The sequence below is a fragment of the Equus asinus genome, chromosome 10 (assembly GCF_041296235.1).
Source record: "Equus asinus isolate D_3611 breed Donkey chromosome 10, EquAss-T2T_v2, whole genome shotgun sequence".
Classification (NCBI taxonomy): domain Eukaryota; kingdom Metazoa; phylum Chordata; class Mammalia; order Perissodactyla; family Equidae; genus Equus; species Equus asinus.
The window spans coordinates 84,829,249-84,857,083 of record NC_091799.1 but is presented as its reverse complement, the minus strand read 5'-3'; the positions used below and the strand labels follow the sequence as shown (position 1 = coordinate 84,857,083).

Below are 27,835 nucleotides of genomic sequence, written 5' to 3'. Positions count from 1 at the left end.
AAGGGAGCTGCAGTTTTAGAAGGTCCCACACCTTCACGGGCTTTCCCTCCAGGAACCCCACCAGGTTCTCACAGTGAGGATTGGACAAAGAGTCCCTCATGGCTATTGCAACAAGAGTGAAGAGTATCATTGTGAAATATTCCCAGGGCATGCTCCATAACACAGGTTTGTTCTCCAGCAGAAAAGACTTTGTCATAGCTTTATGTTAGCTGAGAGAAAGGGAGCTGCACCCCACTCCATCATCCTCAGGTCTGTTTGTCTCACCTAACAGGAAAAGCAAAATCAATAGTAGTGAGAGCTTCAAGTAAATAGAATGGGAATGTTTCAGTCATGGAAGGAAATAGGAAGCAAGGATAGAAAGCCACACCACTGTAGAGACACTTGTGAAGGTCACAGGCCTGAGATACGTTTTCATGAAAAGACTGAGATTTATTCAGAAGATTATAGAAGTCTGTCATTCACCCATACTTTACTCCACCCTGAAAAATTTCCGTATAATAACGAATATTACAGCTACAGATTCTCTCTGAGAAAGAATACTTAGGAAAGTCCAAGACAAGAAGAAAGACAAAATCAAGGACACTAGAGAAATTTGAAGCCTCAGGTAACTATAACTACAACATTATATATAGTCCAACTCCTAGTGAGATTCCAGTCCTGACACTAAAGTCCTATTTACCTCCCCTTCCATTACTTGATACAGCATGTCCGGCTTTCAACAAAAGTTACAAGACATGCCAAAAGTCAAACACACAAACACCACACACATACACAAATGCACACACTCTGCAGAGACCAAGCTATCACCAGAATGAGACACAGACACAAATGCTGAAAGTAGATAGTATGCATGAAAAATGGATAATGTAAGCATAGAGATAGAAATCCTAAGAAGACATAAAAATGAAATGCTAGAAATATAAAGCAGAGTAATGGAAATGAAGGATACCTTTGAGCGATCATTAGTAGATTCCATACAAATCAGGAAAGAATCAATAAACTTGAAGACAGATCAACAGAAACATCTCAATCTGAAAGGCAAAGAAAAAAACAACAAAAAAAGTGGAACAGTAAATCCAAGAGCTGTGGGAATGTCAAAAAATGGAACACAGTTGGACTCTCAGAAGAAGAAAGAGCAGAGAAAAAGAAGAAATAGCATAGAAAGGAAGGGAAGAGTGCTGGAGAAGAAATGCATAAAGGTAAAATAAATCATTTATTTTTCATATTCTTAACTGATCTAAAAGATAACTCTTTAAAGCAACTCGCTCAATAATGTATTGAGGGAGTATAACATATGGATAAGTGAAATGAACAACAGCAATCTCACAAGAGGGAGGAGGGATGGCTTGTAAATACTCAGTTCTAAGTTACCTGCACTATATACAAAACAGTACAGTGTTATTTGAAGGTGGACTTTGATTAGAAAAATGTATATTCTAAATTTTAGGTCAATAAATTTTAAAAATAAGTATAGGGGATGACCCTGTGGCCGAGTGGTTAAGTTCACATGCTCTGCTTTCGTGGCCCAGGTTCAGATCCTGGGCACAGACTCAGCACTGCTCATCAAGCCATGCTGAGATGACATCTCACATAGCTCAACTAGAAGGACCTACAACTAGAATACACAGCTATGTACTGGGGGGCTTTGGGGAGAAGAAAAAAAAAAGAGGAAGATTGGCAACAGATGCTAGCTCAGGGCCAATCTTTAAAAAAAAAAAGAAAAAGAAAAATAGGTATAATTGATATACCAATTAGGATACCAAGATAAAAATAAAATCGAATCAAAAAATGCTCAGTTAAGACCAGAGAAGGCAGAAAAAGAGGGAAAAAGAAACAGATGCAATAAATAGGAATCAGTTTCAATCATGCTAGATATTAATTCAACTATATCAATAATCACTTTACATGTGAATGTCCTAACTGCACCAATTGACAGAGATTTTTCAGAGAAGATAAAAAACTTGACCCAAATATGGTGGTTGTGTAAAAGAAACCACTTAAAATACAAAGGCTCCGATAAGTTAAAAGTAAAAAGATGGAAAATATATACATACTAACAGTAAACAGAAGAAAGCTAGAGTAGCTATATTAATTTCAGACAAAACCAACTTCAGAGCAAGAAAGATTATCAGGGATGAAGAGGGGCATTATATAATGATAAATGGGTCAATTCTTCAAGAAGATATAACCCTAAGTGTGTATACATCTAATAAAAGAACTTCAAAATACACGAAGCTAAAATTAATAAAATTGAAAGGACAAAGAGACAAATGTATTATAATCAGAGACTTCAGTACCCTTTTTTTGGAAATTGATAGATTAAGCATGCATTAAATCAATAAGAATAGAAATGACCTGAACAGCACTATCAACCAATTTAATCTAATTTAATTTATAGAATACAGCACACAAACAGTAGCAGAATATACCTTCTTCTCAAGCTCAAATGAAACATTCACAAAGCTAGACAATATTCTTGGCCATTAAATACCTTAACAAATTGAAAATAAAAAAAATATACAAATTAAGTACTCAGATAATAAAAGAATTGAACTAGAAATCAGTAACAATGATATCTGAAAATTCCCAAACATTTGCAGATTAAATACCACACTTTTAAATAAATGTATGTATTAGAAGGGAAGAAATATTTAAAGACAATGAGCTCTGTATTAGAAATCTTCACATTATAACAATAATAAAAATTAGAGCAGAACTCAACAAAATTGAGAAATGATAGAGAAAATAAAACCAAATTTTTTTTTTTAGTAAAACATCAAAAAGATTGATAAACTTCTAGTCTGGCTAACCAAGAAAAAAATGAGAAGACATAAATTTCAAATGTCAGAAATAAAAAGGTTTATCACTACTAATACATGCACATTAAAAGGTTAAAAAGAGGGGCTGGCCCCGTGGCCGAGTGGTTAAGTTCGTGCACTCCGCAGCAGGCGGCCCAGTGTTTCGTTAGTTCAAATCCTGGGCGCGGGCATGGCACTGCTCATCAGACCACGCTGAGGCAGCGTCCCACATGCCACAACTAGAAGAACCCACAACGAAGAATACACAGCTATGTACCGGGGGGCTTTGGGGAGAAAAAGGAAAAAATAAAATCTTTAAAAAAAAAAAAAGGTTAATAAGAAAATATTATAGATAACTTCCTGCATACAAACTTGAAAATTTAGATGCAATGGAAATGACACATTTACCAAAACCCATCCAAGGGGAAATAGGTAACACTAAGAGCCCTTTATTCATTAAAAATTCTATCAGTAACTAAAAACCTTCCAAAAGGAAACTGTAGGGGAGGAGGACATTTCCTCTCCCCAAATGGGGGTTCGTCTGGCTGGAGAACGAATTAAATTCACATGAGACAGAATAGCAAGAGAAAATTAAACAAAGCTTTATGAGGAACCATGGCCCGGGGCCTTTCTTCCCGAAGGAAGAAAGGGCACCGAAGAAGTGGGGTGCACAGAGTGGTTATATAGCCCCCAAACGTGGTGTTTCACATGTGACTGAAATGTCCCTTTTACAATTGTCACGAGGCCGCTCTGTCAGCACAGAACTCGATGGAAACGACAGATAGGTCTGCTGTCCCAGTGAACGCCTCGGGGTGGCAGGTGTGTTGCCTCGGGCTGGGGGGGGGGGGTCACAGATGAGTGCTGCAATTGGTTCCCAGCCTAAAGAAAGATGCTTAATCCTTAAAGAAATGCCAAAGTTGGGAGGGGGAGGGAACTCAGTTACAGGAGGTTACCAGACTAGCACAATAAAATGCAGATTTTAAGTCATTGCCTTTGGTATTGATTAAGAGTTTTTAGAGAGAACGTCATCTCCTTTTTTCTTCCTGGTACAGAGAGGGAGGCACATTTTCCAGACAGAGATTTACCTTACAAATGTAAATATGTCCTAACAAAGGGCAAGTTCCATTCCTCAGAGCCTCTTTCCCTGTCCCAGTTTATCAAAAGCAATCAACCTCAAATAGTCCTGATACCAAAGAGACATGTCTTGGGGTGGCCAATTCCAGGTCCCCACAAAATCAACAAACTCAGATGATTTCACTAGTTAATTCCATGAAATGTGTAAGGAAGAAATAATGTTCATTCTCCAAAATCTCTTCAAGAAAATAAAGCAGGAGGATCAGCCCTTACTCATGCTATGATGCCAGCATGACCTGGATGACAAAACCAGATACGAATATCACAAGAAACAAGATTACAGACCAAACTCTCTTGGAAAATAAATACAAAAATTCTCAACAAATCCAACAATGTATAAAAGGAATTATTCACCAAGCCCAAGTGGGATACATTCCAAGTATATAAGGTTATTTCAGCATTCAAACTATGAATGTAATCTTCCATAACAACAGGTTAAAGGAAAAAATCATATGATCATATTCATTGGTGCAGAGAATGTATTTCAAAAATCCAATACCCATTCACGATAAAATTTTCACAAATGTTTCAATTGAAGAACAATCTAAAAAATACCTGATCAGTATATGCCTTAAAACTGTCCAGGTCATCAAAAACAAGGAAAGTTTGAGAAATTACCATAGTCAAAAGGAGCTTAAGGAGATGTAATGAATAAATATAATGCAGTTTCCCAGGTACGATCCTGAAATAGAAAAAGGACATTAAATAAAACTAAGGAAATCTGAATAAAGTATGTATTTTAGTTAATAATTAAACATCAATATTGGTTCATTAATTGTGACAAACATACCATATTAATATAAAGAATTCATAGTATGAGAAACTAAATGTGGGGTGTATATGAACTCTCTATTGCTTTGCAACTTTTCTCTAAATCTGAAACTCTTCTAAAATTTTAAAAAAGTTTGTTTCAAAAGTCAACAAAAATTAGAATGAACTCATATATTTTCTTCAAATATTTTCCTTTTAAAAAGAATATATAAGTTTTGCCACAAATATAAATGGTGTGATTTTTTGAGGCTGTAGGGGCATTAGTTAATTAGGAAGAATAAGAGGAAAGAATTTAAAATATTATATGAGATAGTAGTATTGCAGTTTACATATAAAAATTTGGTTGGTTGTTACAATTTTTTTAAAAGACAGTTTTCAATTTGGCTTTTAGAATGTTTGTCCTTAGGGGCCAGCCCCATGGTGTAGTGGTTAAGTTCAGCGTGCTCCACTTCGGCCGCCTGGGTTCACAGGTTCTGATCCCAGACATGGACTTACACCACTCATCAGCCATGCTGTGGTGGCAACCCACATATAAAGTGGAGGAAGACTGGCACAGATGTTAGCTTAGGACTAATCTTCTCAGAAAAAAAAAATTTGTCCTTAAGAGAAAAAATCTATAAATCTGTCCTACTAACTTATTTTTTTAAACTGAAAATTTCCTTGACTTTTAGATTTAAATTTTAAAGTATTTTCTAATCTTAAAAGATGCAATGAGTGTATGATTATTAAAATTCGTAAGTCTGTATTTCAAGTCCTTCTTTTCAGCATAGTAAAAGTACATGCGTGTATATGTGTGTATTTTGGCAGAATATATATTTTTGCCAACAGATTCTATGAATTACTCATTGTTTTGAAATGTCTTAACTCATCGAATAAGGATGAAGTGTTTTATATGACTGCTTCTTTGAAGGTAGAGTCAAGTGGATTTCTTTCACATGTTCCATGAGAAAAATAGTTTAGCTATGGGTTAATTATTACTTCATTACTTTTGATTTGCTCCATTTAATCCAGAAGGCACAGAATAAAATATCTCTCACATACTAAATGTTGGGAAGTGTGTGTGTGTGTGTGCACAACGCATGCCTGTGGGGCATGGACACAATTTTTAATTGTTTTCCCTTTGCTACCACGTGAGTAAAAATGTACTAACATAGTGAAACAAACAGAAACAATAAGAAGAGTACTGGTCAGTACTACTTTTTGAAAGGAACTCATAGGGCGGGTCACTTGAAAGTTGCAGATATTGCTCTCCTACCCAAAAGAGAAGACTGATATTCTTGCTCGTCCTGTTTTCCAACACTGCTTTCTAAGAAGGTAGAAAATGAGGATTGACATGGTTCTTAAAATCCAAGTTGAACTATGTCATGACTTAATCCTCTCAGCATAAACCAGCCACAGCTGTTGTCCAGCCTATTTTAAAATATTCTGTTGATTGGGGCCGGCTCCGTGGCCGAGTGGTTAAGTTTGACGGCTCCGCTGCAGCAGCCCAGGGTTCGGATCCTGGGCAAGCACATGGCACCGCTGGTCAGGCCACGTTGAGGCGGCATCCCACATCCCACAACTAGAAGGACCTGCAACTAAGATATACAACTATGTACAGGGGGATTGGGGAGATAAAGCAGGAAAAAAAAAAGAAGAAGAAGAAGATTGGCAACAGTTGTTAGCTCAGGTGCCAATCTTTAAAAAGAAAAAAAATTCTGTTGATTATATAATGCACTACTTTTGAAAGAAACATATTATTTTTGCATACCTCTGGACGTTAGAAAATCTCTTGTACACCCCGAGTTGGATTACCTTTCTCTTTGTCTCTCATCCCTTTATTTACACTTCTGGGCTGCATTTAAAAAAAAGAAAGAGAGAAAAGAAAAATCCAACCTTTTTGTGATTTGGTGTCCAAAGCAATTCATCATCTTGATAACTGTTCTCAGAATGTTTTCTGCAATGTCTATGTCCATAAAAAGGATAAAGACAGAAAGTAAGTATATGTAATATGTTCTAAATTCTAAAACTGATGAAAATTTTTCTTATGGAAGGAATGGATTTTGAATATGATAAATAATTTTCTTTGTTCAAGTTCATTTTGGAAATGTAACCAAACTCAATGGGTTCGTCTCTTGTTGAGTGTAAAGCCGAAAAGCACAACCTAGGCTGAAATGGGTGGAGAAAGGGTTTATTGCTTGCACAAGCAATGGAGAACACTGGGAATAGCTCCCAAAGCAGTGCCCACCCTGTTCTCTCCTCCTCTTCCCCTCCCCCCCCCCAAAGCCTGGTGCCAGTGGAGACTTTATACACAAGAATACAGAGGATATGTTACAACTGTACAATAACTGGGCTGCTTCAGGGCACATGTGCAGGCTATTACATAACAAGTTCAAGGTACTATTACATAACAAGTTCAATGCAACATGCCATTACATAATGAGTTCAAGGAATATCTCATTACATACTGGGTCCATGGTAACCTTGGGACACTTGGAGCTGGATAAATTTGCAGGGGTCCTGCTACAACTGTGTAAGTTTCACTGTAAGATGGCAACATCTGCAAAAACAGGGACATCAACTTCTGAAAAACAGTGCATTTAGTTTTCTCCTTGTCAGAAAAACATTTGACACATCATGTTAGTTATTGATCAGATTGTCAGTAACCCTTTGCTTGCCTGGTTCCCAGTCACAGAAATACTGCTCTTCAAAAGTGATACTGAGATTACAAATTATCTATAGTCTTGTTAAAGTCCCATGGACATATATAACGATTTTCTTGTATGATTTTTTAAATTAGAGATTTTGATTGATACAAGGTATAGATTTGCATATTTTCCTCATATATGCATCCATCTTTATTGTCAAATAAAAAGGCCTATGCTTTATTTTTATAAGATATTAATAATGTAAAATAAAATATGAGGCATATTTAAAATATATTTTTAAATGATAAAAACATGTTACCTAACATATTTTTAGATGATAAATTTGTTGAATGTTACCTAACATATATAATAACTAATATGTTCATTTTTCATAAAGCTTATGAAAAAATTCCTTTTGAAATCTTTTCTTCATTTTTAAATGTGTCTAGGTTACTCTTGGTTCTTTGCTCTTCAATAGATAGATTGATTTTAGGTAGAGTTTGAAATACATAACAGCTTGATTAATTCCCCCTGTTTTATTTTCTTGATCTTATTTACCTGTGATTTAGGTGGATAACATGCACAATTTATTAGATGGACATTCTGCTTTTCAAATCTTAAAACCTCGTTAGAGGCTAACTTCATATTTAGAACAGAAATCAAAAGTTGAACAAAGAAAGAAAAATAAAAATTTTGATGTGACTAGTTTTACAAAACACTATGGATTAATTTTGACTTTCACACCATAAACTTTATATCTGGTCAGAGGAATTCATTGTGTTGCAGGTTAAGCAACATTAAATTTTAAAACACCACCATGATTTCATCCTACGAGCATTTGAGAAACTTTTATATTTTAGCCTAGTTGCATATTTAATGGGTTATACTCTACTAGGCAGCAGCAGCATTATGAAACTTCTGAATAATTGAGGTCTATGAGAATGACATATAGGAATGTTATTAGGATTTTTCATTTTTTATTACAGTCAATTAGACACTGATACGCTAATAACTTTTGAGATCGTGCATTTATCTGCTTAAGAGAGCAGGCAGGAAAAAAATTATCTGTGTTCTAAGCCATAGAATATAGTAACATAGAACTATTCACAACCAAAATTTCAAAGATCTTCTTTACTCAGCAGATTAAGAGAACCCTGGTGACAAGAGAGACAAATGTTTTAGCTGTTATTTACCAAGCCTCCTAAATAACATTAATGGATACAACATTTAAATTACTAGTCCTAGTAAATCTGTATCTTCCTGATAATTTATGCTTGCTCAGGCAAAATACAAGCTTGTTATTTCAAGGCAGGGCTCTCCCAGTCCCATTCCCCAAGACCCTAAACGTACTTTGCAAAAACTATGCATCAGTATTGGGTAATGTGCTAACGAATCGGCTAACCATGTATGTGTTCGAAGTTTGTAGAAACAATCAGTTTTTATTTATCAGAGCTTATCCATCAGGTCACATTATGATCTTGCTATCTTGAAATACAGTCCTCTCTCTCTTGTGAGATCAGTTCCAAGTTATTTAGATGGCAGTCTTACATTGTGTTTTCTTGCTCTCTGCCCCTTGTTCTCGCCTCAATCCTCACTTGATTAAGCTGGCCCATCCACTCATACATCACATCTCTGTCAGCTCATAAAGAAAGTAACACGTGTGATAGAGACATTAGCTAAAGCTATGCTTTGGTTTCTTCTGAGCCTCTCTCCTTGGCTTGCAGATGGCTACCTTCTCAATGTGTCCTCACATGGCCTTTTCTCTGTTCATGCATGCCCGGTGTCTCTTCCACTTCTTATAGTCATGGATTAGGGCCCTCTCTAACAGTCTCATTTTAACTTAATCATCTCTTTAAAGAGTTTATCTCCAAATATGGTTACATTCAGAGGTACTGTGTTTGGGATAACAAATAAGAATTTTGGGGGACACTACTCCGCTCATAAGAATGAGTCTGGGGTGGAAAGATAAATTCAATCAAACAATGCCAACACATGAAAGGGTCCTCAGGGAAGAGAATTTAAGGGAATGCAGATAATTCATTATGGCTAGAGAAGAAATTTGGAGGGAGCCAGAAAGTGGCAAGAGATATTATAAGGCAATGAGGACCAGATCATAAAATTCTTAGAGATAAGTAGTTGCCAAAATCCACGTTCTTTTTCTCCTGAGCACACAGCCTGACTTCATTTTTCAGGCTCTGTTGTAGCTAAATGTTGCTGTGGAACCGATTTCCAGGGAACAGAATCTCAGTAGCATTTCCAGGCTTTTAGAAAGTGACAGTGCCTCATTATGTTGTTTTATGATTTTTTGTTTGGTTTTTCTTTCTGCTGGCTTGAAGCAGATTATAAAGAGCCAAAAGTTGGAAGGAATGTGGGTCCCTGGATCAGTGTATGGCAGGGAGCTGTCTGAAAAACCAGTAACATCTATGTGGCTGATTCATAAACAAGAAATTTATCTACTGTTACTAAGCCATTGTACACTTTGGGGAGTTTATTTGATACTACAGCCTAATCTACCCAATCCATCTATATAATTAAATTTATACATTTCCTGAAGACACTTGGAGCATTGGAAAATTTAAAGAAGGGGAATGACCTCATCATTTCTGATTTAGAAACTACTCTCGACACAGTGAGAAGTCTGGATTAAAGGGATGCAATGCTTCAGACCAATGGGAGTCTCGGTAATTACCACAAAAAGATAATAGCCTGAAAGAGCCAGTGAGGATTTAAAAACAGCAAGTACAACGACAAAATATTTTATTGTTGAATCTATTATCTGGCAGGGATTGATTTTTATACCTTAGGAGAGATGGCAGAAGGGGAGAAGGAAATGAAAGATCCCAGGATGATATCCAAGAGGGTACTTCGACAGCTGGTTGAATTAGATCTTGTGTGATGAGAAGTGAAGATGTACATATAATGTATTCAATTTTAAACAAATTTAAGTGTCCACACACTGCTAAGTGGAGATGTGAGTGACTTTGATATACAAGTCTGTAGCAGAACAACCTGAATTGAAGATAAAAAACAGATCTTTATTTGCATTTTTACTTTTTACAGCTGGAAATTACCAATCAGAATCCTTGACTGTTGCCTGCTCAGGCACCTCCCAGAATTCTCATGCAAAAGTTTGGCATGCATATTTGACCTGTCTGGCCTAAGTTTATTGTCCTTTAGACTAACAGACATTTTAATTTTTTCTCTAAAGTATTAGGAAGAGAAAATAAAATATATAGCATAATGAAAAATTATAACCCATATACCCATATGTAATTTATAAAAAATCTACCTTTGAAATATTTTACCAAAAGTAAACAGAATCTTAGTTATTTTTTGGTTCTTTGCTCTTCCATGTGTGTGTATAATTCAGATTGTCGAGAGAAATTCTTTGCAGAATTTTTGTTTGATTTTATTTAATATGCATTGTATTGAATCTATTGGACAACTTCTTGGGAACTGATATCTTAATATAAAGTGTTCTAATTCATAACATGTTTTATATCTCAATTTGCTTAGGCCTTATTCAATATATTGTAATAAAGTTTCTCCATAGTGAAATATTATTCTCCATAGTGGTCTGTCCAGCTTTTGTTAGATTTATTCATATTATTATTGCTATTGTAGCAAATGGTCTGTGTGATCTTTAATAACATTTATTTATTGTTGGAGTATAGAAATGTAATTTTTATGTTAATTTTGTATCCAAAATCTGTTGAACTCTCCAATTTTAATAATTTGTGTATAGTGCTTTAAGAATTTCTGTGAAATCATATTATCTGTAAATAATGACAATTTTTAATACCTTTCCAATCTTTGTATCTTGCATCTTATTTATCTCTGGGTAAAATTTCCAAAACACTATTAAGTAAGATTGTGTATCCTTGCTTTGCTGTTGATCTTTAGTTATTCTTTAAATATTTCATGATTAAGTTTAACATTTCCTCTAGATTTTTTGAGATACTCTAAATTATGTATGGCAAAGACCACCAGCTGTTGTTGAAAATCTATCCTCTCCTATTTTATGGGCAAAAAGTTTGATCAAACTTCCTAGCCAACCTTGAAGTTCCATAAGTTAGATGACAAATTTCAGCAAAAGAAGTTGATTAAAATTTTTGTATATAATTTTGGGATTGCCTGTTAAAATTTCTCATATAAACCCTTATATGCTCTTCCACACTCTATCACTCATCTTAAAGCCAGAAATTGTTATGACCAGAGAAAGCTTCTGAAGGATGATCATATATCCCAATTTGTCTGGGATAATAATGACTTACACTAGGTGTTCTAGAAAAATTACTTAGTTTCTCCAGTCACTCTCAAAGATACGCCATTTTGAATAATACATTACATGGCCATCCTATTTAAAAACCACATGATGAGGAGTAAAACAACTGAGACCTGAGGTCTCTAATGGAGAGCTGCTTAACAACGTGAATCCACCATGAACTGTAAGTGAGTCAAAAATAAACGTATTATTTTTGAATCTAGCATACAATTTAATTATTCTAATAATATTATCAGGCTGTGGAAATACCCTTAAATAATTAGATTAAAATTTTTAGCATAGGGGCCAGCCCGGTGGTGCAGTGGTTAAGTGCGCATGTTCCACTTTGGCGGCCCGGGGTTCGCCGGTTCAGATCCCGGGTGCAGACATGGCACCACTTGGCAAGCCATGCTGTGGCAGGCATCCCACATATAAAGTGGAGGAAGATGGTCATGGATGTTAGTTCAGGGCCAGTCTTCCTCAGCAAAAAGAGGAGGATTGGCAGCAGTTAGCTCAGGGCTAATCTTCCTCAAAATAAATAAAAAAATAGTAAAAATAAATAAATAAAATTTTTATCATAGATGGGTTGCAATTTTATGAAAACACTTTTTCTGTACCTACTAGGCAAACACATGAATTATTTTTGTTAACATGCTAGTGAATTACATTATTTAATTTTCTAATGTTAAATCGACCTTGCATTCCTGGAATAAATCCAGTTGTATTTCCAAATTCACAATTCATATTGCAAGAGTATTATTTAAGATTTTTACATTCATAATCATGAATGAGATTAGCATGACATTTTCCATTTAGTAATGTCTTTATCAGTCTTTGGTTCAAGGTTTTACTTATAAAACAAGTTGAAGATCTTGGAATGGTTTGAGTAAGCTTGAAATTATATGTTCCCTAAAAACTTGGTAGTAGGATTCACTGGAAACAAAATCTGAGCCTGTTAACTTATTGTTAAATTTTAGAATATTGATTCAATTTAATCAAAAATGACCAGATTAGTGAGAGTTTTTTCGAGCCATTTTTAGTAAATTGTTGAGAAATAAATGCAAATTTTCCCACTGATGTAAATTTTAGTTAATATATTTATATTTTATATCTACCTTTGCTGAACACCACTTTGTTCCGTTTTCATTTCTTTGGGATCCCTTATTTTTTCTCTTCATCTTTGTCAAATATTGTTTTATTTCGTTAATCATCACTGAAGACCCTGTTTCGCAACTTTGATATTTCTATTTCATTTTTCTTTTCTATTTGAATGTCTATGCTTTTGCTTTTATTATATCCTAACTTTCATATATTCTGTTGTATACATATAAAGACATACATTTTTCTTTAAGCACCATTTAGGTGTATATCAAAACTTTTACTGTTTTTTGTTTTTAAGATTGGCCCTGAGCTAACATCTGTTGCCAACCTTCCTCTTTTTTTTCCTCCCCAACGCCCCAGTACATAGTTTTATATTCTAGTTGTAAGTCATTCGAGTTCTTCTATGTGTGATGCCGCCACAGCATGGCTTGATGAGTGATGTGTAGGTCTGCACCCGGGATCCAAACCAGCAAACCCCAGGCCACGAAAGTGGAGCATGCAAACTTAACCTCTCCACCACGGGGCCAGCCCCCAAAAGTTTTGATATGCAGCATTCTTATATTTCCCTTTAATCATGTTTAAATCCCCATTATATTTTCCACTTTGACCCATTTGTTTTAAGTTTCTTCACATCTAAATATCTAGATTTTTCTGGTGATATCTTTATTATTGATTTTTAATGCAATTGTGTTGTAGTTGAGGTATGTTGTTAACATTGTGTAATTTTGTTTAGGCTTGGTTGATCAATCCATTATGAGGTCAATGCTTTTTACTGGCACACGTGTGCTTGAAAAGAATACATATTCTTCACTGTGCTGCACCGTTTTTCATATATCAGGTTAATCTTGCTATTTCAGTTATTTATATCTTCTGTACCATTTTTCAATTTTTGTCTGCTTGATCAATTACTGGCAGAACCATATTTAACAAATTTGCGATCATAAAAATATTTTTATTTTTATTGGTAGTTTTGTTAATTGCCATTTCACACACATATATACACATCACAAGTGATGACAGGTTGCCAAGTAATTTTTCTCAACTCATTAAATATATGATTCAGCCAATTTCTGACAAGTTTCTAGCAGTCTAATTTTGCTTTCAGGTGATATGTCTTTTCTTTCTGGGTATTTTACAAACCTTCTCGATCTTTGGTATTATATGTTTAAATTCTTACGCATGTAAATATGGTTTTCTGTGTATTTCTGTGCATATGTCTGCGTGTGTAGATGTAGCTTGTGATTCAAAGAACTCCTGAATCTGTAGGTTTCATCATTTCTGGAACACTGTCATCCATTATTTCTTCAGATATTCACATTTTTTTCCCTCTGTAATTCTGAAACCCCCTTAAGTTATAGGATCTTCTCACTCATTCTCCATATTCTTTACTGTTTTTCATATTTTTCATCTTTTTCTCTGGTTTATCTCCACATATATCTCCAAGTTCATTATTTCCCTTTTCAATTCTGTCTAATATAGTCTTCACATTGTTCATTGAGTTATTTTCAAAAACAACATTTTGGTTTCTTTTATTTCTAAAAGTTGTAATCAGTTCTTTTGCAGGTCAATTCAGTCATTAGTATAGTCCCTTGCTCTTTACTCAAATTTTCAATCCTAACTTTAATTTTTTAAACATTGTTTAAAATAATCATTTTATATTCTGCTTCAGTAATTCTAACTTCTGAATCATTTCTGAGATTTCATTCTGTAGTCTGTTTTGTTTTGTTTTCTTTACTTTTTATATCATTCAGAGTCTAGCAGAAAAATAGGTGTTACTATAGATGTCTTAAGCAGAAAAAATTTGGGGGTCGGCCTGTGGCCAAGTGGTTAAGTTCGCGCACTCCGCTGCAGGCGGCCCAGTATTTCATTGGTTCAAATCCTGAGGGCGGACATGGCACCGTTCATCAAGTCACGCTGAGGCAGCGTCCCATATGCCACAACTACAAAGACCCACAACTAAGAATATACAACTATGTACCGGGGGGCTTTGGGGAGAAAAAGGAAAAAAATAAAATCTTTAAAGAAAAAGTTTTGATTACTAAAGATTTATGCTAACTCGAAAGGGCTAGTATGCCAAAAGTATCAGTGATACTGCCAATGGCTTTCAAAAAAATCCAGAAATGTAGCAATTCCTAAGAACTCTAGTCAATGATCTCACCTGCCTGAAACCCTAACAAGGATGATTCTGGATGATACGTAGAAGCTGTGGGAAGAGGCAGGCTGTTGCAGCTCATGCTCTCAGCTGACTGGGTAACCAAATGAGCAATTCTCAGACGATCGCCTCCACCAATGGAAATATCCTAAAGCTGTATCATGTCCTAGATGTGCTTCTTACTCTCTTCCTCCCTTCAGATTTCATGTGGATGCTTCTTATTGTGGCATTGAACTGGAAATTTTAGCAAAGAATTCTAGGAAATGTAATACATTGAAGATCTCTGAAAAATCAAGGCTAGTAATAGGCATCAGCTGACAATATATATCCAGGTGGTACTTGCGTAGGATTTATTATGTTCTTGGATATTTTATGATTTGTTTACAGCATGAGCTTATTTGGGGGGAGTTTTATTTGAGGAAAAATTTGAGGCCAGTTTTGAAGGTAGGTTACTCCAGGGAGAAACTTCTCCTGTTTCTGACATTTCTGACATTCCCATTTCATATAGGAGAAATACCACCTTAAATAAATTTTGCACTTGAGATTGTCTGATATCAGATAGTGAGAATATCGTTTGCAAATCTGTTGCAATGTTGACTTGTGGTTATAGAGCCTAAAGAAAAAAAATTGTTCCCCTCCTGAAAGCCAAGGTTGATAGAGGCAATTTACCTTGCGTCACAAACTGTGTAGACATTGGAATTGAGGTTGGGTAATTATAGCTACAGTTAACCATCACTGTGAGGATTAAGTCTGCTTGGATCCCAGTTTAAGGGAGCAAGGGGTCCTTAGGAGCTTCCGCATATTTCTGTAGGCTCTGGGCTGTACCACAATGACCCGAAAATTAACAAAGTTTCAAATGTTTTCAAGGCAAATGTAAGCTTCAATGCGCTGCTGACCTCCCTGGATCCCCTTCCATTTAGTTTTTAGCTTCTAAATATTCTGTATCTCCTTTCCAATTCACTGCTTAAGTTCAACATATTTTATCCACCACTCTTAGCTATTTTCAGCATGAAGATGGGTGCTTAATCTACCAATCGCAACAACAAAATTCTACAGGTATTTTTTTATAGCGAAGAAAATATATTCGCCCTGAGTGGAAGATATTTGTCCACAAAATTATCATCAGAGCATTTTATGATAGTAAATTTAATCAAGATAATAAAAATTAGATAATATATACAATATTTTATTTACCAAAGATTGGGAAATACTGATGCTTACTTTTACAAAAAAAGGATACATGTGCTTGGCAGGCACTAGACAACAAACACTCGCATCTTGAATTTGACTTTCCACTTTCCCTAATGCTACAGTTTGATGGTTACAGAGTCTCTGTCCTCAGGCATATTCAACAATTGTTTAAAAAATATTTTATACCATATAAATGGAATTTTTAGCTTCCAAACCTCAAATAGTGAGGTTAGCCCAGTTCTTCTGGTCAGTTAATTTTATCAAGTGATAGATGGGTGAAATTACTTTCCACTCAAAGTAAGATAAATTCCGATCAAAATAATTAAAATTTAAGTCCACAAATGTCTCCCTCAATAAAATTTACAAAAGTAGACTTATTCCAGAATTGGTTATTTTAATCTTTGCACTTTGATCTCGTGATAATGTCCTTATTTTTCTCAAGCTAGCTCCCCTCATGTTTCTAAGATGACGTTGCCATTTCCAGATGTCATATTCAAACATGACACTGTTTGAAGTAGGAAAGGATTGTATATAGCTTTTCTGAGAATGAGTAAAATTTCTCTAGAATTTACCAGAGGACCTGCTCTCTGGTGTCATTGTCAGATTTACACTGTTGCAAATATGCCTTTCCATTCACTGGCAAAGGCAATCATATTACCATGATGAGTTTAAACTAATTAGGATTTACATCTGAGCATCAAATAAGGTATTGCATCGAAAGATGAAAACATTAAAAAAAATCACGTTTATCTTAATTAGATGAAGAGAAGGGATGTTTGTTGACAGATAAATGTAGAAAGAGAAAATTATTAGTAACATTAAATTTTCAAAGTTCCCAGTGAAGAATATCTTCAATAATCCTTTACAATATCAAAAGCTGCTGAACGTCAATAATAGCTAAGGTAGAAACCAGAGTCTTCTAGGGGCCTATCATTGTCATTTACACACTATTTTCTTGTGTAATCCTTAGGGCAATTAAATGAAATGTCCATTAGAATTGCCTAAACTTTGCATATTGAGAAACAAATTTTAGAAAGACTGGGCAACTTTCGCAATGGTATATAGATAATAAGTGGGAATCTGAGTCTATTGGTCCTAGAAACACTGTCTTTATCTGCAGGTACAGCTTCCCACATGTATTTAAGCCTAAACATGCAAATACAGAAATGAGCAACTAGTCATATACACATATTTATTTTAACGTATTTCAATGTAGCATTTATTCATTGCAACAGATATCAAATTGTTTCTAATGGCTGAAACCATCTATTTTGCATCTGTACATGTGAAAATACCAAATATTGGTATATGCTGTTCATAATTAAAATGAGAATGAGGTTTATAGTTGCTGTGCTTAAGTTCTGGAGGTTTTCTACTAGATGACGCTTCTAATGCTCTGTAAAATGCAGGCTCTAGCATGCTTCCTAATTTGATGTGCTGTCCCTCAGCTGATCTTCTACGAAGAAAATATTACTAGAATAGAAAAATTACGAATTATTAAGTATTTATGTATTCATTTGTTCATCCTTATTATTTCTTTATAGTAAAGATATTTGATGAAAGATCTAAAAGGGGAGCGCCTATAGGAGGGAAAAGGAGATAGAGTTCTGATACTAAGCAATTTAACTACAAATGTGTTTCTGGGGGAGGATCCTGTCTTCTCGTTGGATTCACAAATAGTTGGGATTTTCCATTTCAGGTTATGGAAACAATTATGCTGGCTCATAAAAAAAATGTCCACTGCTCTTTACTTCCTCTAGAAACAACTAAAAAGACTTCTTGGAATTTTTTTCTTTTGCTATTTTAAGCATTCACCCACCTATTGGTAGTACTCTGAAGAGGGAAAGCAGCTCTTAATGTTTACCTGATAAAATCATTGATAAGTTACATATTAAGGGAGTGAAAACTGAAGATTTCATAAATGACCATAGAATAGAATCAAATAAACACAAAACATTTTCTTCTGTGTTCCATCCAAGCTTATCAACCATGAAATTTCCTTTTTGTTTAGTTTGGTTGGGTTTCAGTGGCATTCAACAGGAAAACTTCCCTTATGTTCTTTGGTGTGATTTATAACAAACATTAAGTTTAAAATTAGTATTTTGTTCAAATTTCCCCTTAGTCAAGTCCCCTTAGGAAATTGCTACCTTCTCTAGAAACTGTATGGTCTGCAGCAGATGAATTATGGCTCAAAGAGAGACATTCAATAAGAGAAAAGTTGAGAAGGATTGGGGAAATCAAGGAAGTGGCAAGAACAAAATTCTGATTTAATTTGTTCAGCCAATTTCTGAAAGGTCTGAGTTTTCCCATCCACACCAGGAAATGCATTTACTTAGAAAAATAAGTAAAAAGGAAAAGCATCATCCTTTAACAGCCACATGCATTCTTCATTTCCCTTAGGAGAAAGTGAGCAGGCTGCCCTAGAGAACTTAATTCAGGGGCTTTCACACTCTTTTCAATGCTAGAGTTTAGAAGCTAGTTCAAGATAAAATAAGGTATAGATAAGCTAAAGAATGAGACAAATGCAATCATCAAGTGGGACTGCCCCTTAATCAAAGTTTATCTCTAGTTGTATAATTTATACCTAGGGAAATAATTTTTACAGCAAAAGGGTGATTAGGCTTTATTTTGTCTTGTTGATAGGTGAACAGTGCTTTAAATGCTTTTAGGTATTATCAATTTAAAAAGCATTTAACCATGACGACTATTTTTTTAAAAAACTTATAATAAACTACTTTTCATGAAAATTTACACAAAATTTCATCATAGAATAATGAGTGGAATAAGATCAACACTGTATGGAGGGCTACTAGCACTGATCCAGTAGATATAGGCTTTGAGGCTTTCTTTGTTTTTGTCCAATGTGGGTGTGTAATGGTAGGACCTGGGTACCCCAAGATTTCTTGGGATTAGTGATATCTCATGGATAGGTATAAAGAGTTTGAGACTGGCTGGTTTAGGGCTATAATTCATGTAACATGGAAAAGAATACCCAGTTGCTACTGAAGTGCAATCGTGTTTTCACTAGTTAAAATAACTATCTTTATCTGAGGAAATGTATACACCTTCCAATAACTTTTTCTTCGTGCATATTTTAATCTAAATAGGAAAGAGGATTATAAAGCTTTAAAGAATTGCTATTCTTCTGATCACACCAAGATCTCTCCTCCAAAGTTTTATTTGAGATATATTCTTTTTGCACCTCACTGCACCCATATCTGACCTCACCTACAACTTTTTCTTGGTATGAAAAATTGGCCAAATAAAATATATCTTGGACCATATGAATGTAGGATTAGAGAGAATGCTTAAGAGAGATTTAATTTATTTTCCTTGAATCTCTTGTTTAAAGAGAGAAAGAGACCCATTATTCTATCTAATTTGCATCAGCAGAGTTAATTTCAGTTTTCCTTTCAGAAATAGTGGATATCGTGGGAAGAGGTTTCAAGAACCCTTTACAGGGACTGGGCCAGTGGCACAGTGGTTGAGTGCGCATGTTCCACTTCTCAGCGGCCCGGGGTTCACCTGTTTGGATCCCGGGTGTGGACATGGCACCGCTTGGCAAAAGCCAAGCTGTGGTAGGCATCTCACATATAAAATAGAGGAAGATGGGCATGGATGTTAGCTCAGGGCCAGTCTTCCTCAGCAAAAAGAGAAGGATTGGCAGTAGTTAGCTCAGGGCTAATCTTCCTCAAAAAAAAAAAAAAAGAACCCTTTACTTTGCTTGGATAGAGATAGAAGGTCGAGGGTGGAAGAAATGTGAGAATCCCACTCAAAAATCTGAAGCCAGAATTACCTTCATTTTACTATCTCAAATGGAAGGCAGAGATTTAAGTTCAAGGACTGTTGACTTAAGAACTTTCTAAGCTTTGCCACTGCCCTATCTCTAAATTGTTTATATCTTCTGTTTCTCTCTAGTGATTTGCCTTAAGATCCATTGTAGAGAAAAGTGTCTGTCAGAGAAAGACAAATACTGTATTACCTCACTTATGCGTGGAATCTAAAAACACAACTCTGAAACAGAGATAGAATGGTGGTTGCCAGGGGCACAGGGGCTGCAGAAATAGGGAGATATTGGTCAAAGCATACAAAGCTTCAATTACAAGATGAATAAGTGCTGGGCTCTAAAAGTAAGCACGGTGACTATAGCTAAAAACACTGTATGTATATTTGAAAGTTGCTATGAGAATAAAGCTTTAAGGCCCTTACTATAACTAATACAACAACAGAATGGTCATTATGTGAGGTGAGGGATGTGTCAACTAACCTTACTGTGGTAAACATTTTGCAATATATATGTGTATTAAACCATCACATTGTATACCTTAAACTTACATAATTTATATGTCAATTATATCTCAAAAAGGCTGGGGAAAAAGAAAAAACTGTTTGTGTGCCTGTCTTTGGGACCAGCAATAAATGGGGGTTCAATCTAGTCTCCAGCTTAGTTTGTAAAGGGGAGATGGATCCCCAGGGGAATGTATCAGGCATGGAGGCTTCTGAGATGTGAGGAGAGCAGCTGGCATAGGAGGCCCGGAATTAGAGGATGAAAGGAAGATCTGCAGAGATAATTTAAACTTGAGAAGGGCCACTGTGACTCAGCAGTTACAAGAAAGCCTTGGGGAGGACAAAGATGAAAGGTAAAGTGACAAAAGCTTGGAGTGTCTATTTGCTCCCAGGACAATGCAATGAGCTGCTTCTACATCAGCTCTTACCTGTCTAAGTTCGACCTTTAGGAAAGAGAAACAGAGGTTCTAAGCTGTTGAAATTTGGCCAAACACTAGAAATTAATTTTTATTTGGAAATCTCATAAAATCTAAGAAGTTTCGCAATCCTAAAGTTGAGGCCCAGCCCCTGCTGTTTTTCTGTCCAGGGCACGATCACCTAGGCTCCATCCTTTGCCTTTTTCTCGTCTTTCTCCTCAGAACTTCTGCTGGGGGAATCTTTTAAGATCTTTAGTGGTTTAAGTGACTTCAACAACAACCTGTAGTCCAACGAATTGCAATTTGTTGCTAGTTTTTCCCTTCCTATGCAACTTCCTCCTTGGCAACTCCAGTCTCCTCACAAAGGTCACTGTGGTACAGCCCAGAGCCTACTGAAATAGGCGGAAGCTCCTAAGGGACCCCTTGCTCCCTTAAACTGGGATCCAAGCAGACTTAATCCTCACAGTGATGGTTAACTGTAGCTATAATTACCCAACCTCAATTCCAAAGTATATACAGTTTGTGACACAAGGTTTTGCTTGTGCGTTTAATTAATTTTCCTATTTTGACAAAGTCTGATTTTAAAGAAGTCTAGTTTATAATGTTTTCTCTTTCTTATTATTCTTTCCACATTCTTTTCTTTAAGAAATCTTTGCCTATTTCTGGTTGCACAGAGAATCCATTATAAATTTATAAATTTATAAAAACAATATTGTTTTTATAAACTTCTAGAGTTCTAGCTTTTGCAGATGAAAGCTAAACAATTTTCTTAGATACTCACCTGTTACTATCTTTAGCCACTGTACGGTACTGTCTGTCATGCCTGCACATGCAACCACAATCAGAGATCATCTCCCAACTATATATCATGAGGGAAAAATTATATTTTATTTATTATCTCTCTAGCAATGAACACTATGCCAAAGCTATAATAAGAGTTCATTAAACGATGAAGTATTAAATGTGTGGAAGAGGAGAGATTGAGAAAGGTGGTCTCATACCGTGCCTAAGCAGTGATGGGAATAAAGTGAAGTCGGGGTTAAGGAAGAGAAATTACATGAGACAGAGGCTTGGAAGGAGCTTAGGGAGGCAGGACACATATGCACACAGAGGGACAATCATACGAACACAGAGTGAGAAGATGCCATCTACAAGCCATGGAGAGAGACCTGGAATGGACCCTTCCCATATGGCCCTCAGAGAAAACCAACCTGCTGACACTTTGATCTTGAACTTCTAGCCTCTGAAATTGTGAGAAAATAAATTTTCATTGTTTAAACCATATAGTCCATGGCGCTTTCTCACAGCAGCCCTAGTATGCAGGTTTTAGTATGTGATATTCTTATACGCAGATGTTAGTATGCGGCGTTTAGCATGTCTAGAAGAGAAAATTATTGCTATAAAATAAAATCCTGGGTCTTCTACCTGAAGCGTAGATTAGAATTCAGTTTTAAGTCTGTATGCCTAATCCCAAAGAGGGAAAAAGGATTTAGTGAGAGGCTGCTGTTTTCTATCAAGATTTAAATGCAATTATAATAAAACCGTGTTTGTTTACACTAGAGTTACATGTTCAAACAAGTCGATAAATTTTTGGAAACACAGGAAGGAAAGATGCTTTGTTTACTTTTATTTCCACATTAATTTTAGTACTGACAGAGGATGACAAAGTGACAGCCTTGGAGACCACTAAAATCATTTCATTCACAAAATGGGTGTTTTATGAGTAAGTGCTCTGCAGATTGCTCCTCTGTCAAGAGGGTTGCTTAGGGCTGAGCAGATGGCCACTGGAGTCTGAAAACATCTGTTCACTCTCTCTCAGTCCAGAACCCACAAAGACAAAGGCTTTCATATCATGATGTTATTTGCCCACCAAGACCGTGTTACATCTGGCAAGAACCAGCAAATTCGGTAGTTTTGATAAATGTGATTCAACTAGGGTCAAGGTGTGAACCATTTTGACTAAATAATCGAATATTTTTGACTAAATAATAAAGGCTATATTCTACAAGAAAGAGTAGCAAATGTAAGGTCAGGAATTGATGTTGGAACTTATTTAAGTAACTCACAAGTTAAAACATATTTGCAATTAAGAAATAAGTTTGGATTTCAAAATTTTTGCATGTATTTCAAACTCTGCAAAACAACTTTCTAGTATAAGTTTGGCTTATACAAATAAGTTTAAAGACAGAAGCATAAAAACTTAGAATTAAATATCTTTTAAAGCCAGGCTTTCACTGGGCTATGTTTTTTTCAGATAAAAAACAATTGAACTGAAAATATTAAGCACCTGCTTGGCTCACGCAAAGTAGTTAAGTATTAGGGTTGGCAACAGTAGAAATAGTATTTCTGCCTTTTGGGACTTTAAAAGTTTTAAAACAAAAATACATACCAAAAAGTAAGAGTAATGTAAGACAGCATTTATAAATTACACCGGAGTGGTCCACTCAGTCAGGTATAAAGATGGTGGGCAGGCAAAGTCTCACTGAGAAGAAAGCCTTTAAGTGAATTCTGAGGGACAGGTACAACAGGGAGGTAGGAAGTAGGCATTCATTGTGAAAGTACTGTTAAAAAAAGAATAGAGTCAGAATCCCATGGGTGGGTTCAGATGGATTGGATAGACTAGTCTGGTGGTTTTCAACCATTCTTAAGACAACGACGAGAATATATCTTGCTATATTTCATTTTGTTTTAATTTCACAGTTACAGAAAAGTTGCAAAAAATAGTTCTGTATCCTCTTTACGCTTTACTCTCGTTGCCAGTTGTTGATAGCTTTCCTCTTTTAATTCACCATTCTCTCTTGCTCCCTTGCTCTTTCTGTGTGTATGTGGCTATCTCCTGTGTCCTTTTGACATATCTCCACGATTCTTAGAGCACTTTTTCAATGTCCGGCACTATAGGATGGCCCAGGTTTGCATCTCACTTTTTCTGGACCAGACTCCATTATCAGCTACATTCCCTGTTTCTTTTTTTTTTTTTAAAGATTTTTATTTTTTTCCTTTTTCTCCCCAAAGCCCCCAGGTACATAGTTGCATATTCTTCATTGTGGGTCCTTCTAGTTGTGGCATGTGGGACGCTGCCTCAGCGTGGTTTGATGAGCAGTGCCATGTCCGCGCCCAGGATTCGAACGAATGAAACCCTGGGCCGCCTGCAGCAGAGTGCGCGAACTTAACCACTCAGCCACGGGGCCAGCCCTATTCCATTTCTTTTTTATGGACAACAGTTCTTAGAAAACAAAGCCAGGCACGAGGTATATTCATAGCTTCTACACCTTCTCAGGGAACAGAACTCTGAAATATGTATATTGCTATATCTGTCTATTAAAACGATGAGCTCATATTGATGTCTCTAATTTTATCCAACACTTCAGGACACCGTCTAGATATTTTCTTTTTCTTTTCAATATTTTTAACTCCCTTCTAAAATAGTCAAACCTGGTCCTCGTTAACCTCAACATATTTACACATTTGCTCAAGCTTAGCCAATACAGAAATTGGTAACCTACACCACTTAAAAAAAAAATGCAAACCTACTAACTAGAGTTCAATATTTGTTTACCATTCCTTTTTTGTTTCTTTAAGATAAAATTTAATTAGAGTTAAATGAGCAAAGCTTAAATGTAAAATTTACTCAGTTTCGACAAATGCATATACTGTTAATACAGAACATTTCCATAACCTTAGAAAGTTAACATGTGGCTGTTTTCCATCAATACCTTAACACTTCACCGAAGTAAAGATAGTTATGATTTTTCTTTTTCATTATGGATTGGTTTTGCCTGTTCTAGAATATAGTATAAATGGAATCTCACAGCATATAATTTTTTGTATCTGGTTCATTTGTTAACGTGTCTGGAGGATGCATCCATTTTTTGTATATATTAATAGTTTGTTTATTTTTATTGATGAGTAGCTTTTTTATGTGGATTTACAAGACATTTATACATTTTTCTATTAACAGATACCAGGGTCACTTCCAGTTTTTGACTCGTGTACAAAGCAGCTTGGAACATTCTTGCGTAGGACTATTTGTAGACCTGAGATTTCATTGATCTTGGGTAAATAGGCAGGGTAGAATTGCAGAGACAGACCTACACCTTTATAATAGGGTACCAAACTTTCTTTTTGCAAAGAAGGTGCGTTATTTACATTCTCATCAGCATGTATGAACGATCTACTTATTCTACATCTTGGCCAATACTTGGTGTTGACAAACTTCTAAATTTTAGTCATTCTACTGAGTGTGTATAAATTTGATTTTAACTTACATTTTCCTGATGAATAATAGTAAATATTTTTCTCATGTTTATTGGATACTTGTACATCTTTCTTTGCGAAGTATCCAAGTTTTTTGCCCATTTGTGCTAGATCATTTGTCTTTTTATTGTTGAGTTGTAAGCATACTTTACTTATTTTTTATACAGGTCTTTTGAAAGTCATAGGTTTTGCTTGTGCATTTAATTAATTTTCCTATTTTGATGAAGTCTGATTTTAATGAAGTCTAATTTACAATGTTTTCTCTTTCTTATTATTCTTTTCTACGGTCTCTTTAAGAAATCTTTGCCTACTTCTGGTTGCACAGAGAATCCACTATTGTTTTTCTAAACTTCTAGAGTTCCAGCATTTGCATTTAAGTTTTGCTCCATCTCAAACTAATGTTTGTGTACACTACTATATGTGATTAAGGTTTATTTATTCCATACGTGTATCCAATTGTTGCTAGACTATTTGTTTAAAAGACTTACTCTCCTCATTGAAATGCTTTGGCAGTTTTGTGAAAAATTAAATGAACTTATAGGTGATTGTTCCTGGATTCTTTATTCTGTTGCATTGATCTATTTTTCCTATTCTCCTACCAGTAGCAAGATATCTTGATTATGTAGGTTTATGTTATATTTTGAGGTTTCTCAACTTTTGTATAAGTAAATGTGTCTTGCTTTCACTCATTTGTTAAGAATATGTCCTGCGCTTTGTCTTGGTTTCCCCAGCTCTCTTTCTAATGAGAAGATGACTATTCTTCATGCCATTGTTCCTCTCTGAGTAGAGTGTCCTTTTCCTGTGGTGATTTCAAGGTTTTCCCTTAGCTCCTGGTTTCCTATATTTTAATTATATGATTTTCTTTTTACTTATCCTTTTTGCAGTTCACTGAGCTTCTTTGATCTGTAAGTTTATGCTTTCCACCAAATTCTGGGAATTATTGGTGTTAATTTTTCAATTTTGTCTCTCTCCCTTTCTCTTAGTCCTCTTGCTCTGCATTCGAAAGACGTATATGTTCTACTGCTTGATATTATCACAAAGGTCATGGAGTCTGTTAGTTTTCTCTCTCTCTCTCTCTCTTTTTTCCTTTTTTACTTCTGTTTTGGATGTTGAGGTTAGGTCATTTCTTTTGACCTTTTTTTTCAAATTCAAGGATTATTTATTCTTGCATCTCATAAGTGGATTTTTATAATCTAGTGAATCATCTGCTGTGCTTTTTAAGTCTAGAATTTTCATTTTTAAAACAGTTTTTATATTAAATATGTGTGGTTGGTCTAAAAATAAAAAGCACTTCATCTAGTAAAAACAAAAATGTCCTATAGCGACTGGGGCCAGACCCTGGTCCCAGGTGGCTGTGGGGCTCAGGCTCTGGCTGGAACCCAAGCCTCTCTGCAGGGGACCGGAAGGAGGTGGCTATACATCTCCCATAGGCCTCGGGTGGGTCTCCCCCTGGCCACACCCCCAGCCCTACAGAGCTTGCAATTGCTACTGCTAAGCCTTACCTTTGAAAGGGATGAGCGGATTGTTGTTGAAACAGCCTGTAGTCCAGAACCCAATGAGACTCTGGAAACTTTTAGGAGTTACTATTTTTTTTTTTTTTCACCTCAAGGAAGAGGCAGAAGACTAAGGACAATGATAAATCCAACAGGAGGGCCCCTAAAGATGACAGAGAGGAGAGGTGGCGCAAGGAGAGGGAGGGTCAAATGGACTGCAAGCGGCTCTCACCTTGTTTGTTGTAACTGCTATCAGGAGTCCACTGACCTCTCTCAGCACCAGCCGGGGCCATATTTCCTGGGCAGACTTTGTGCACGAGATGCTGGCCAAGGGTGAGGTGCAGTGGGTCCAGGTGGTGCATGAGAATTACGTGGTGGAAGTCTACCTGCACCCTGGAGCCCTAGTGTTCAAGCGGCCTCAGCTGGCCTTGATGGACCACATGCAGGTTGCAGATATCAAGAAATTTAAGGAGAAGCTTCAAGAGGCTGAAGACAAGCCAAATATGGAAGGCAAGGCCAGGATCCCAGTTTCTTATAAGCATATAGGCTTCTTTGGAAATGCCCTCTCCACCTTGGGGACTACAGCAGCGGGTTTAGCCATCCTGTGGCATGTTTTCCATCCGGCTGGAATTATGGGAAAGGAAGGAGGATTCGTTGCTTTTAATCAGCTTAAAATGGCCCATTTAACGACTTTACAGACGGCAAAAAATGGGGAAAGTAGTCCGCTTCAGACGTAGCAGGAATGCATGAAGGCAAACTGGAAATTAGAGTGTGTGGATGATCTGAAGACCCCGGAGCGCTTCCTTCAGGTTGGTACCAAAGTACCAAAGACAATGCTGGCCAAGGCGCGGGTGACAGAGGCCCTGCCCTTCTTGGCGATGGTTGGCCTGGCGTGTTCCATCACCACACGTGGCATCTCCAACACTGAGGAGCAGCGGCTCACACAACACTTGGTGGATTCGGTGCAAGGGGCGCCCCCGACCACGTCATTGTCCTGGTGTCCACCAACCGAGCCCGCGTTTTGGACAACGCTCTCTGAAACCAGGCCAACTCCACCAATACGTCTCCATTGACTTTCCCAAGCTGCAGGAAAGGCAGAGGCTTCTGAGCAGCACCTGAGAGCCTGAAGTGGACCCCAGTCCAGCAGCGTTTACCGCAGCCTCGGGCAGAGCCGATGCGCGAGGTCAGCGGTGCAACATCGCCAACGTCTATAAGGAGGCCGCGCTGCATGCTGTGTGGGAAGCGCACATCCATCGTCCGGTTTAACTTCCAAGGCACCACGGAGTGCGTGTGTCCTTCTCTGCACTGCACAGACGAGCGAGATCCTCTCAAAGAAAAAAACAGAAG

At 36.5% G+C, this 27,835-nt stretch overlaps 1 pseudogene; it reads left to right on the top strand.

The window, feature by feature from the left end:
* The first annotated feature begins 98 nt into the window (after nucleotides 1-98).
* On the top strand, nucleotides 99-27,561 carry LOC106839422 (mitochondrial inner membrane m-AAA protease component paraplegin pseudogene; annotated as a pseudogene).
* The last annotated feature ends 274 nt before the right edge of the window (nucleotides 27,562-27,835 follow it).